The following is a 12,559-nucleotide window of genomic DNA, read 5'->3' as shown; positions in this document are numbered from 1 at the left end:
AAGCCGACCGCTGAAGTGCACAATATGCTAAAGTTAAACACACTCAGGTTGGTCTGCATTCAGTTAAAGCAGCATGTTTATAGTAATAGCCAACAGCAGGAACTGTCTGTGAGGAAACACTGACACTCATTGGTGTACAATGAGCATTACATCTTTTCTGACAGTTCATCATTAAATACTTGAAATACTATTCCAAGTAAAAAAAGAAATGTAAATGTTTGACTTGGCTCTTACACTTGTGTTTTTGATGTTATGTAAAATGGGTGTGCATCTATATACTTTTACCTCTTTATATACAGACATTTTGTAGAACCAAAGTCTGTGGCTCAAGTGTTTTCATTGACTTTATTTGTTCAGTAAAGATTTGTTGGCAGAATTTATGTGGTGTGCTTCCGTCAGGTTACACAAGCACTGGATTGTGCGAAGAGGCTCATATGAATTATGAGGATGTGACAGCAGAAGGTGAGTTAGCTAATGTGTAACTGACCTCAGTGTCTTTTGACTTGTCAAACAGGTTTAACTAATAATATCATTACTTTTTTCACATGTCAAATACAGGTGTAAATAACGCACCACTCTTGAATGATAAAGAAACGTGTGCTCAAGATTTAAGCAAGATTTATTCAGCCAGCAAAAAGAAGAAAAGAATAATCGAAGAGTCAAATCCAAAATATAAGGAAGGGTGTCTGGCTTTTGATTCCAGCAGTAACGTGACGACAGCGTGTCTTTTGTGTGTAAAAATACTGGCAGTTAAGGCGAAGTTCAACATGCAGTTTTCATTTACGCGTTTCATTTTGATAATGGCATTACTAGGGTGCTTAAATGGACTGAAAACCCGTTCATGAGACTGGGTTTATACAGTTCTGTCTACATTGTGATATTGTGTGCACTGTTGAAGTAGGGCCTTGATATGAATGTTAGCAGCAAACTTACGTTAAACCCACAAGCTTTGAGATGCGCTGCGCTAATAGTTTATAGACCAGCTTTTGATAAAGGTACTAGGGTTTGACTGATATGGATTCATGCTGATATTGGTTTTGTAACGTGGCTGCTGATTGTTGATGTTCGTGCCAGTGTTCACTACTCGTAATATTACTACAGATTTTCAAGGATCAGGGTAAAAAGAAAAAAAACTCTTAAACAGCATTTAAATTGCTGGTGGTTGCGAACTCTCGTCTTATATTTTCGCTTTCTGACAGCTCTCAAAGACTGCAGAACACAGTATATGATATAGTTCATTTTTTGTGCAACAAAATGGTTTATTCTAAAAGGTGCCCCTGAAACAGCAGTCACACCAAGATACATCAGTACAACACTGAAACCCTGACTGAACAAGTGTGTTAAGCCAGTATAACCTTATAATTAAACATGAGCAAGATAAAAACATTCATCAAATGTCAAAGAACAGTTGCTATGACCCGGGAAGAGCCTGCCCCAATATATTAGCTAATAGGCACATAACTCGCTAACCAGTAAATGGATAAATGAGTTGTAACATTAGTTTTCAGCTGCACATTCAGTTTGTTGAGAAGTTTCCTGAGGCAGCTCGCTGCTGTCTGGCATTAAAGTGCTGTTCTACATGTAGACAGAAGATGGCGCTCCAACGTTAAGTTAAAAAACCTAAACACACGCTGCAGTTCATACAGATGTTTATCACTTAATTAGAAGTCACAGAAAACAATCTACTACCTATTACAAAAAAAAATACATCAAAATATCACAATAAAACTGAATTACTATGTAACCTCTATGGTTTTATATTTATATTGAGAGCTTGTTTTTTGTTATTTGTTATTAGGCTTGTAAAAGCCAAAAAAAGCTAAATAAAAGTATAGGACCTGATAGTTTTACTGTGATATCTGTTTAAATTCCTCCTGAACTTTGTCATAGGTTTTACTAGACATCGAAATATGTTTGTGTACACACACACACACACACACACACACACACACACACACACACACACGCTTACCACTTCCATCCCGGTCCCACCCATCGCCCACTCTTCGCTATCCTCTGATTGGACGGGCGTCCTGTCAGTCAATGGACCGACCCATCATGCCCTCTTCACTTGCTTCTAAAAAAAAAAAAAAACCTCTAAAATCAGAGTTGTCAATATATGGATTTATTTTTTCCTGATGGAAATAAAAGCAACAAAGTGACAGACTTAGTAACTAACAGCGGTAATTGTTTTGTTTTCGAACAGGAAACAAACACCAAAAAGCTGAATAACAATGCGAAACAGTCAATCGATTTACAGGGAATAACAATAACAACGGCTACAATTGAGACAAAAATCACCTGTGTCCTTTAACACATCACATATCGACTCGACTATTACGAAAGCCACATTATTACCCCCCCCCCCCCCCCCCCCCCCCGGGCCCTGAGTCCTCACACGCGTCTTCTTTTCTTCTTTATAGCCCACATATCCTTTGTTGGTTCGCGTTGTTCGGCTACGTTCTGTTTCATCGCGCCCCATATTTCCGACAGCTCGCGAAGGCAGCAGCGGGTTTCATTGTGGCCCCGCAGAGCTAAACGCCATCACACGCAGCGGCTACGGCGAGCGGCACGTCGACACCAGGGCCACCACAGCAGCGGCGCAGTCTTTATTACTGTCAGATAAATTCATCATAACGGCAATGGAGTACCGTGCTGTGGATTATTAGACACGTCTGAACTGGTAAGAGACGCTGTTTTTCCGTTTCCACTCATCGCTCGGCTCGCTTGTTCCCCTAAAAGCCGAATGAATTACTTTGATTTTTATTTATTTTTTTCTCTCTCCAGGTATTATTGACTATTTCTTGAGCGTTAAGGTGTTTAGCCTGTTAGCTAGCTACACCTTCTCCTCCACCTTCCTCCGGTGTAGAAAGGCTGTCTTGGCTGAGGCGTCGGCTGTTTTTAACGCGATGCTCCGTGTGTGTGTGTGTGTGTGTGTGTGTGTGTTCAGTGTATAGACGGGCATACATCCACTCTGTGTAACTGGAGTGAAGGAACAGCAGCCGAAGCTAATTAGACAAGTAGGTTATCCACGGTCACCGGCAGAGAGCAAGAATCCGCCGTGTTTGTTATCAAACTGCAGGCTTTGAGTTCTCAAAGTATCTTGACGCATTGATTTTTGATCCTCTGCTCGGTTGTTTACCCTTCCCTCCTCACTTTCTCCCATCATCATCATCATCATCATCAGCAGCATCTCCTATTGAAGCTTAGCGGAGTCAGATGAAGGGCACAACCTCACGTGATTGACAGTGGCCCCCCCGCTTAATCTGGGATGCGTTTACGGGCTCCTCTGCGCAGTTAACTTTGTGCGCCAGGTCGCATTCCTCCACACCGGAAGGTGCGTGATGCAGGTGAAGTGTGTGCGGGCATCACCTGTAACACTGTCTACCCAAGCCTGTTGTGTCTTTCCTGGTGTTTGGTTGTGCCTCTCTGGGGGGATCACACGGGTGTTTGTCACTTGTGTCCCCACTTTGTGTTCTTCCCAACAAGTCACATGTATTACTGAGGATACCTTGCTGTGATGCCGGCCCTCCTCCTCCTCCTCCTCCTCCTCCTCCTCTTCCTGTCAGGGAAGTTTCTCCCTCATTTTCCTCTCATAATTGGGGTTAATTTCTCCCGTCACCTCTATCGCCGGTTTAAAACAATGACGGGCATCCCTCCATCCATTCTTTCGGCCCATTAAACCTTGCCAGGTCTGAACCGCAGCCATTTGTTCCACACATTGTGTTTGCAAAATTAGTGTAATTGATGATATCATCGGCGGCTGCCATTAGGCGCCTGACGGTTTCTCTCTTACATCAGCGTGTCTCCCCTGAAGAAGTGTTTCTTAATGGAACAGCCTTTGTTTACAACATGTGACTTGTAATGAATATTTGGAGGTGGCTCTCAAGGGAAAACTGCAGAAACTGGAAGTGATACCGTGTGATGTGGAGTTGCTGCAGAAGTACTATTATCCCTATTTATGGGAAAGCCGGCTTCCTTGGGTTTTTGAGCAGTGTCAGCAGCTGGCAGGCCGCTCGCTTACTCCACTAAAGTGTAAGATTTCTGCACCAAGAAGACAAAGATGATTGTTTTGCAGCCTTGTGATGTTATTGCCTGCCGAGTTCAGGTGCTGCAGGTGCAGTGTACGGAAGCACAGAATACTGTAAGGCTCTGAGGATGGATCTGTCCCCAGGCTGTCGGGATAATCTCTGTTGAGAGGTAGTAGTCTTGGAAACCAACCACAGGAACTAGTGTGCTATATGAAATATCCTTTTTTTTTTGTAGTGAGTGCAGATCACGTTCTCAAGGTCTGAAGATCTAGATTTTACAAATCCTAATCATTTGAATACTGCATTGGTCTTTTCTTCCATGTTTGTGTTAAATCTGGCATTTCTGCAGTGAAGTTCTGTATTGCAGGTACCCCCCCCCTTCTGACTCGTGGCTTGTCAGGATGAGTTATGAGTTCAGGGCTGTACCTTTTCTATTCTCTATGCTATACAATAGGATGAGGCATGCGCGGTGTGGCTGATGAAAGTCCCGTGTGTTTTGCATGTCGGGCCAGTTAGACAGACAGCTTTAAACAGCTTCTCATCCTCTTAAACTGTGGTGAAACGCTGCCAAAGCACTGTGTTCCCAATCACAGTTCACCCCGTCACTGACTGACTGACAGACAGACGCTTTGTGATGGCGGGAGAGACCTGATCAGGCAGGTTATCACACAGCAAATCTAATGCAGGAGTGGGTGTTAAAGCACGAACAAGTTGCTCTTGTAATTTAGTCTGCGATCTGTTTTTTGACGTCATGGACTTGTTTTCAGCACTGGATTACTTAATTATGGTCAGTAATAATCTGCAAGGGGGCCTTCTCCATACTTCCATGCAACATGCAGGTGGAAATGTGATTACACACAAACGAATGTAGGAATATACAACATGTAACCACAAAACTGGAATAATAAAAATCGATCTATATTCTCATTGAGCAGGATCCACCTTAAGGCCCATATTGTAGGTTAATGGTGCATCTTCTCAAACCAGTTGATATCTACAGTAGCATGGTTGTAGCTTTGGGGCCTTGTACTTGACTCAGTTTACGCAACCTGTCCAAGGTTCTGTTCAAACATCCACTTTTCTCCACCTGGTCCAGTTTAGTTTATTTTCTCCCCAGTTCTATATTCTATGTTCCTCAAGCTTTTATTAAATGACGAGTTGGATGTTGAAGAATAAAGCACAGAGGCTCCTCTAGACACGTTAACGCTGTCCCGGTGTTGGTCCTAACAGTCGCATATTCTTGTCTGTCTGTTCGTTTCTTGACACGGTTGATCACAGCCATTTTGGAAACATTTCTATGGCCTTGAAGATATTATATATTTAGCTGTACAATAGAGCTATTATATTAGAGTATTTCACAAGAGAAAAGCAAAAAAAAAGTGAGAGAAATAAACATAATTTAGTGGAACAGAAGTGTTTTTTTTCCACTGTTTCATCCTTTTTGCTCATCGATTATTGTCATGATTAATCGATTCATCATTTCGTCTATAAAATGTCAAGAAATTGTGAAAAATGCTCATCAAAATTTCCCAAAGACCAAAGTGACGCCTTCAAATCGCTTCTTTTGACTGAAACGATTTATCAATTATCAAAATAACTGGCAACCAGTTTTCTTTCCATCGAATGATCGATTAATCGAGCTCTAGTCCCAACCCCAAGGTTTGATTATCTTAAAAAAAACAAGTTGTGAAGAATTACACACTTTCTCAACAGTAAACTTGAATTCTGGGAGCATTTTAACTTTGTTTGGTAGAAACAAAAGAGTTCAGTGTGAATCACAGTTGAATTCTGCAATTAATGATTAGTTTCATTATCAATTAATCTGATATTTTTTTGATTGTCTATATGTCTGTTATATACCTTTTTTTTTTTAGATTGCTTTTGTACAAAAAACAGCCCCAAACCCCCACAAAACAGACACATTTCAGAAGCAGAAACCAGAAAATATTTGGCATGTCTGCTTCATAAATGACTTGACTGATTAATGAATTGTTATTTTGTTGTTTGTGAGTTAATTCTTAACTTTTGTGGACAGGATGTGGAACAAAATAGTCGAAGTTCAAAAGGTCCACTTAGTGGCTTTTCTGAGCTTTCAAGCACATCTCATGGTCTCATGCTAAAATTGTCAAATCATTTCCTTTTGATCTACTAATCGATTAGAACAATTAGAATAGACCATTTTTTGATGAATCACTTTAATTACTTTTCATGTCAAATCTGCTAGTTTTTACTGGTTATCTTCTATGAAACTAAATCTTTTATACTGTTGGCTGTTCAAAACAAGCAATTTGAGTATGTCCACTTGGGTAGTGGGAAATTATTATATAGGCCAAATAATTAATTTATAAAACAAGAAAAATCAAGACAATTTAAGACAAAAACTAAAAGATAAATAATGAAAATAATTGTTAATTGCATCCATATAATTATTATAATAACAAATATACAACTAAACACGGCGAACAAAGAAAAGCAGACAAAATGCGTCATCTTCTGGTATACAGTGTCTTTGATGGCGTTCACGAGAATGGGGAAATACAGAGCTCATTAAATCAAACCCAGTAGATTTCAGGGTTTTCACATGAATGAGTAAATGTAGCCCCCACCCGTCTCATTAGCTTAAGTCGAGGAAATAAAGTCCCCTGCGGGGGAGTCCAGTGCAGGAGTCATCACATGCAGCTTGCGGTGGGTCAGATGTCCCCGGCTCATGCGGTTGGGACTGGGAGTACAGTCGGCCCCTCCTTCTGCGCTCAGCGTCGCACCAGAACCTCAGAGGTCAGAAAGACACCACAACAATGTTGTCCTTTGAGTCGCGCTTCCAGTGCAGAGGGATGAAATGTGTCTCTCTTCTCTCTCTGCGTGCACCCCCCCCCCCCCCTCCAGTCGGTGGCTGAGTTGTGACGTACTCGCAGGCTCAAATGAAGTTATTGTTACAGATGAGTAAATGTTGAACTACGGATGAATGCAGGCTGTGACGGAGCTGCTGGGGACGTACGCTGACACGTGAGAGCAGAGCTACAGATCATATGATCACCTCTGATCCCTCCCAGCGTCTCCAAATCACAACTGCTGGTTTTCTTTTCACTCTGCTAATTCATCTGTGTTTGAAGCTTTTTACACGATCCATCGGCTTCATTTAAAAAAAAGTAGGAATGTTTACGAGCCAGGCGTTTGCCGCCGGGTCACTGTTGCAGCGATATCGAGGGGAGGAAATGATGTGTGAAAACGATACGCTTGCATGAAAGCTTGTCAAAACGGGGTCCATGCACATGTCCGTCTTAGGGGTGTTTCTTCAAAGGAATTCAATTAGCAGAAGTTGTTTGTCTTGCTTCAAGGAACCGGAGTAACACAGATGCTATCACGCAGATAGCATCACGCACAGCCCCTGTATCAGCCCGCCTCTTCCACCTGCCACAGCTCGTCTTTGTGTTTGCTCGAAATGTGTGAAGTCAGTTCCTGGTCGTCAAGTGTGGCTTCATTTCCTCTGAAAAGAATCACAGTTGCTCATTTACATCTGGAGCGCAGGCGAGGCATGAGAGCACCGGCGCGAGCGTGGCTTTCTCTCATATCCTGCTCAACGTTTTCCATTTTTAATCTTCTTCGTTTTTTTTTATTATTTTTTTTATTTTTTCATCCTAATCTCTCCAATTCCATTTAGCTCTCAAGTCCATTTAGCCTTTATTCAGAAGTTCAATAGTGCACTGGAGCGCCTCGGTCTATATTTGAAACCTTACCGCTGAATAAATCGAGCAGAAATCCTTTAATTCTGCCAGCCGCCACCCAACCTGAAAAGTTTATACTGCTGCTGAAGTGGTGGAATGGCAATGGTAGGTTTCTATAACAGATTTCTTCCATATGCTGGGAGCAGCAGAGGGAGCTTACTGACTCCATGCATTATGCTGTCTAAGACTTTGTCTCATGGACAAGTGTTGGATTTGTCCGGTTGAAATTGATTAGCATTATTCATCAAGCAGTGAGTCATGTTTTAGTACACAAACGCGTATCAAACACGAACGCTGGTGATTTGCTGTATATTCATGTGGACATGCTGTGTTGGCAGCTCAGTGTTGGAGTCTGATAACAGAAAAACATCAGCGGTAGGCATAAACTTTGGTGTTAGCTCCTTAAGAGCACATGAGTCACTTTACATCGATGTTCAACACTAACTTTCATAGAGGCAGATGTACCCCACTGACAACAGCTTCAATAGACCAGCATGCAGTGCAGCCGCCGCTTGCAGGGTTTTCAGATCTGTTACAGACAGTGTGTGAAAAAGTTTTTTCCTTTTCTTTTGAAGAATTGAGCAAAGTAAACACACTGCTGTGTTGTTGTTTTTTTCTTGCACCTATGTTGATGAGGAGAAAAATTGTTTTGTTGTCAGTTGTATTCTGGTTCAGGCTGGGCATCATGTGAAATATTTTTTTCATACCTTACTTAGATAATGATATTTTTTTTTACTTCAAAGTTTTACTACAAACCGTTTTTTTCAGCAAATGTTAAATATTGTCAAAATGCAAGAGGCTGTGTGAGAAACTTTCCTTTTGATTTAAATCAGGAACGAACTGATTACGAAACTGACCAAACATCCAATGCCAACTTTCGACACTCTTGTTTGTCTCAAAATGACTTCCAGTGTGCATCAAACATCACAAATGGACGTTCAAACTAATCCGAACATAAACAGATGTGGTAAATGCTGCTGGTTAAACGTCCTCCTGCCTTATTTTCAGACTCCTGACTAGTAAGAGGAACACTTTTGGTTGATGCCGCACAACAATATGAATCGTTAAAGGACCTCAATACTGAACCTTTAAATAGCCTCCTGATTTCTTATATGTCTGACGAGAGGATAAATGCGATATTTGGTGTTGACGTGTAGCCTGTATCTGTCTGCCAGACACAAGTAGCAATCATGTGGGCGGTGTTCCCCGGCGCTCAAACGCTGCGGCGAGGCAGAAAATACATCTCCCTACGCTTTATTATTTATTAATGATATGTTTACCATGGTGGCAGGCAGACTGATGACAAGTGTTTTGTATTTTGAGGGGGAAAACAAAAGTGCCTTCTGTACGTATGTTCGAGACTTTTCATACATAATCAACTTGCTGTGAATTTTTCCAGCTGTGTCTCTAATGTTGTGTGCGAGCAACAAAGGCTATATTCTGCCCCAACAAAGCCTCCCTGTAAAGCTGCACGTTGGATGATGCCGTTAGAAAATCTGCATTGCAAAGAAGCTATTATGTTTCATGGTGTCTATGAATTTCAATACACACACACACGCAGATCTCCAGGCAGCGGAAGCGTGACAGTTTCTATGTCGAAACTCCAGCTTCTGAACATTCATCTCGTCTCAGATACTAATGTGTCGCACTCCTCGCCAAGAGGTTCTGTTATGGCCAATTTCCACTGCAGCAGTGTACGGTCCCCTGGACCCTGCTGCCTGTCTGCCCTCCTTGTTACTCTCCACTCTCCGCGTCGCCGATGCAGCTGCGAGATGCTGCCGAAGGAGATGATTGCTAATCCTGGCAATGGCATCGTGCTGGCACGCCAGACCTGGGCCTTCACCATCGGAGGGATGCTCTGTCACAGGGGCCACTGTAGGCTCAGGAGGTAGAGCGGTTCGATCCCCACCTCCTTGGGCAAGACACTGACCCCCGCCAAATTGCCTTGACTCTGCCATCGGTGTACCTCCTGCGGCCATTTTGAATATATAGTATGATTAGGGTTGTATAGAGCAGTGGTTCCCAGAAAGGGACCCCTATATTACCATATTATTGTAAACCCCCACCCACATACAGTCACAAAAACCCAAATAGTGAACTTAACGCCTGCAGGAAGTTTGTAAAACTAGCAGTGTGTATAAAATTCTGAACAGACTATTTCCTGTGTATTTCCTTTATATATACACAATTCCATGTCCGTATTTTGATTTTCTTTTAATTTCACACAGCCTGGCTTTATAATGAAAATCCACAGTCCTCAGATCTCAGTGTCTCATTGTGGAGGCTCCCAAATTTCAGAACAGAGCTTGGCCTTTAAATTATTTTGATAATAAACTGATTTGGAAGTTGGGGACAGTCGACTTTTCCTCTCTTTTATATGATATTTGCATCAGTGTGATGAAGGACCTCGATTTGTCACGTCAATCACAGTCATTTGTTTGTTTGTTTGTTTGTTTTTTTTAATCCATAAGCAGTTTCTGTATGTTCCGTATGATGATATCAATACCACAATATAACACACACAGTGATAGAAGATTTCATCCACGTCGCCCTCTTCTACTGCCGGTCATTCAGGAGTTTCCCTAACTCTGTGCTGTTCAGGGTGGCCACTGTGGGAATAAGATCAGCTGTTAATTCTGTCTCCTCCTGCAAACACATGAAAGCTTCTCAGTGTTTTCTGAAGTGTTCACTCTTGAACTGAACAAAAAAAAAAAAAAAAACACACCCTCATTTTGTGCTGCCTCCATAATGCTTTAATCACCTGGCAAATCCCTCTTTCATGTAGTGCAGATAGAGCACAGCAGGCCTAGTGTGCCGTGAGGATAATTGTCCATTTTAATCCACTCCTCAGCGGTGTCTGTCAGTCAGACTCCCAGCGAGGGCTCGCAGCCCACTGGCAGCCCTGACCTGTCAATCAAATCACATCCGCCGGGGCTCATGGGAATGGGGACGAAACATTTTTGATTTAATTAGTGTTCTAGCATGTCATATCTGTACCATGAGCTCCACGATTCAGAAAAAACAACACGGGCAGCTGAATATGTGGTCGCTCCTGAACTACCCCACAGTCTGCAGGGTTGCTCTAAATCCATGTGAAGACTGTAGCCTACAGCTGTAAGCTTTGCAAATGCAGCTATTATTGAAATGGCAAAGTGCCCTACTTACCCTCTAGAGACTAGCCCTGAAATGAACCAGAAGTGAGTGGCCGACGGCGAGTTTTGTGTTGAACTGTACAAGGCATGGCGCGTCTAAGCGGGCGCAGTGGGGAAAGCACCACCGGACCACTTGGGTTCCAGTCCCAGCAGGGGCACCTCCGGCTTGGCCCAGGGCCTGTGCCCCTGTGTCGCTGAAATAGTGACTTCTGCTGACCAGATCTCTTCAGAGAGGCTTCCTGCTCGTTTCCTCTCCTCCTGCACTACCACCTGTCTTCTACCGGGAAGTAACTCGGAGGAAGCAAGGAAAGCGAGGAAGAGGAGGAGGCAGCTGTTTGTGCAAATTCGGGCCTATATATCAAGTCTGTGTCCAGCTAGCCTCTGTTCCACTAGTTTCTGTATTCTTCATTCTCTCAAACTCAGCATTTCTCTCATATGAAGCATGTTTTTTGGGGTTTATTATTATAATTATCTTTAAGACGTGTCGACATCCAATACAGGAGTTTCTACTAGAAATTGGAAGTTAAGCTTACAAAAAAGGCTGTATCTTTAGTTATTAGCGTATATGCTAAAAGCTGTATAAACGGTTGTAACCTTGTTTTATGTACAAAACAAAACTTAATTGGCTAACCATCTCAGCTGTACTTTTGAGTGTCAAATACCCGCATAGGTTTGAAAGATGGCTTTTAAAGTTTGCAGCTTTCTCCCGCGTGGAGCCTGGATTAATGGCATTTTCAGTGGTTCCAGTGGTGACCCAGAGTCATCGCAAAAAAAGCATCAAATAGCTCCAAAGCTCCACTGGCGGGAGCATCTTAAGTGATTTATTGGCAAAGCGACGATTGTTTTGAACATGAACAGTGGAGAAATATGTTCATGATTAATCGCTTTTAATGGGGAACTCTGCCGATTTGACACATTAAGTTCTGCTCTTGTCTCATGTGGCTCTGGAGGAGCTTAATCAAGTCTGGGAAAGTAACACTGGCCTTTGCTTGAAAAGGTTTTCATACAAAGGCAACGTGGACTTTACCAGACCTCTGCAGCAAACAAGAAACAAGCAGTAGGGAAGGAAAGAGGAATTTAAAGGAGACAAATGATATGATATCGCTTCTCCAGCTTTAATAGACACATATATGGAATCAGCAGTGATTCTACTTGGGAGCAAATAAAAAAAATCAGCACAAAGCCGGATTTTTCTGCTTGAACTCTGGCTCTACAGTTCGGTACATGCAGTGCCTGCCTTCCTGCCCACTGTCCCTCGGTGGCAGCTCAACACATTGAGAGCGGTGTCTTCTCTATGGATCCTGCTGTGTCGCTGGCCAGTTCAGCAGCCCACTCATCTGTCCCAGTAGCCGAGCGGCAGCAGCAAGAATGACTGAGCTTGTTGTGCCTTGGCCGGTCATGTGACAGCTTTGTGCAGCTGAATGTACTTCCCCCCGCAGCCTCAGTGCCATTATGTTTTATGGACGGGAGCTGCTGATGAAAAGAGAGAGTCAGCTCTCCCTCCGGGGGCCCGGGGGGCTCCACAAACTCCCAGCAAAGCCTGCTGGGAGCACCGTCGCCATGACTGCGTCGGGCGACAGTTGCGAGATGAAGGAGGCCGCAGAGTGGACGCAGACATGTGGAGCAGCCAAATGGCAATTTTCTGCTGGTAAAG

At 42.9% G+C, this 12,559-nt stretch overlaps 1 protein-coding gene across 1 annotated transcript in view; it reads left to right on the top strand.

The window, feature by feature from the left end:
* The first annotated feature begins 2,560 nt into the window (after positions 1–2,560).
* Positions 2,561–12,559, top strand: part of fynb (FYN proto-oncogene, Src family tyrosine kinase b) — a 58,519-nt gene continuing 48,520 nt past the window's right edge. The window contains exon 1 of the mRNA XM_070925705.1: positions 2,561–2,683. The gene's annotated coding sequence lies outside the window, so the exon portion shown is untranslated. The remainder of the gene's footprint in view (positions 2,684–12,559) is intronic.

Source organism: Enoplosus armatus, chromosome 19 (assembly GCF_043641665.1).
Source record: "Enoplosus armatus isolate fEnoArm2 chromosome 19, fEnoArm2.hap1, whole genome shotgun sequence".
Classification (NCBI taxonomy): domain Eukaryota; kingdom Metazoa; phylum Chordata; class Actinopteri; order Centrarchiformes; family Enoplosidae; genus Enoplosus; species Enoplosus armatus.
Note: the sequence above shows the minus strand (reverse complement) of the source record. Positions and strands in the feature narration are given on the sequence as shown.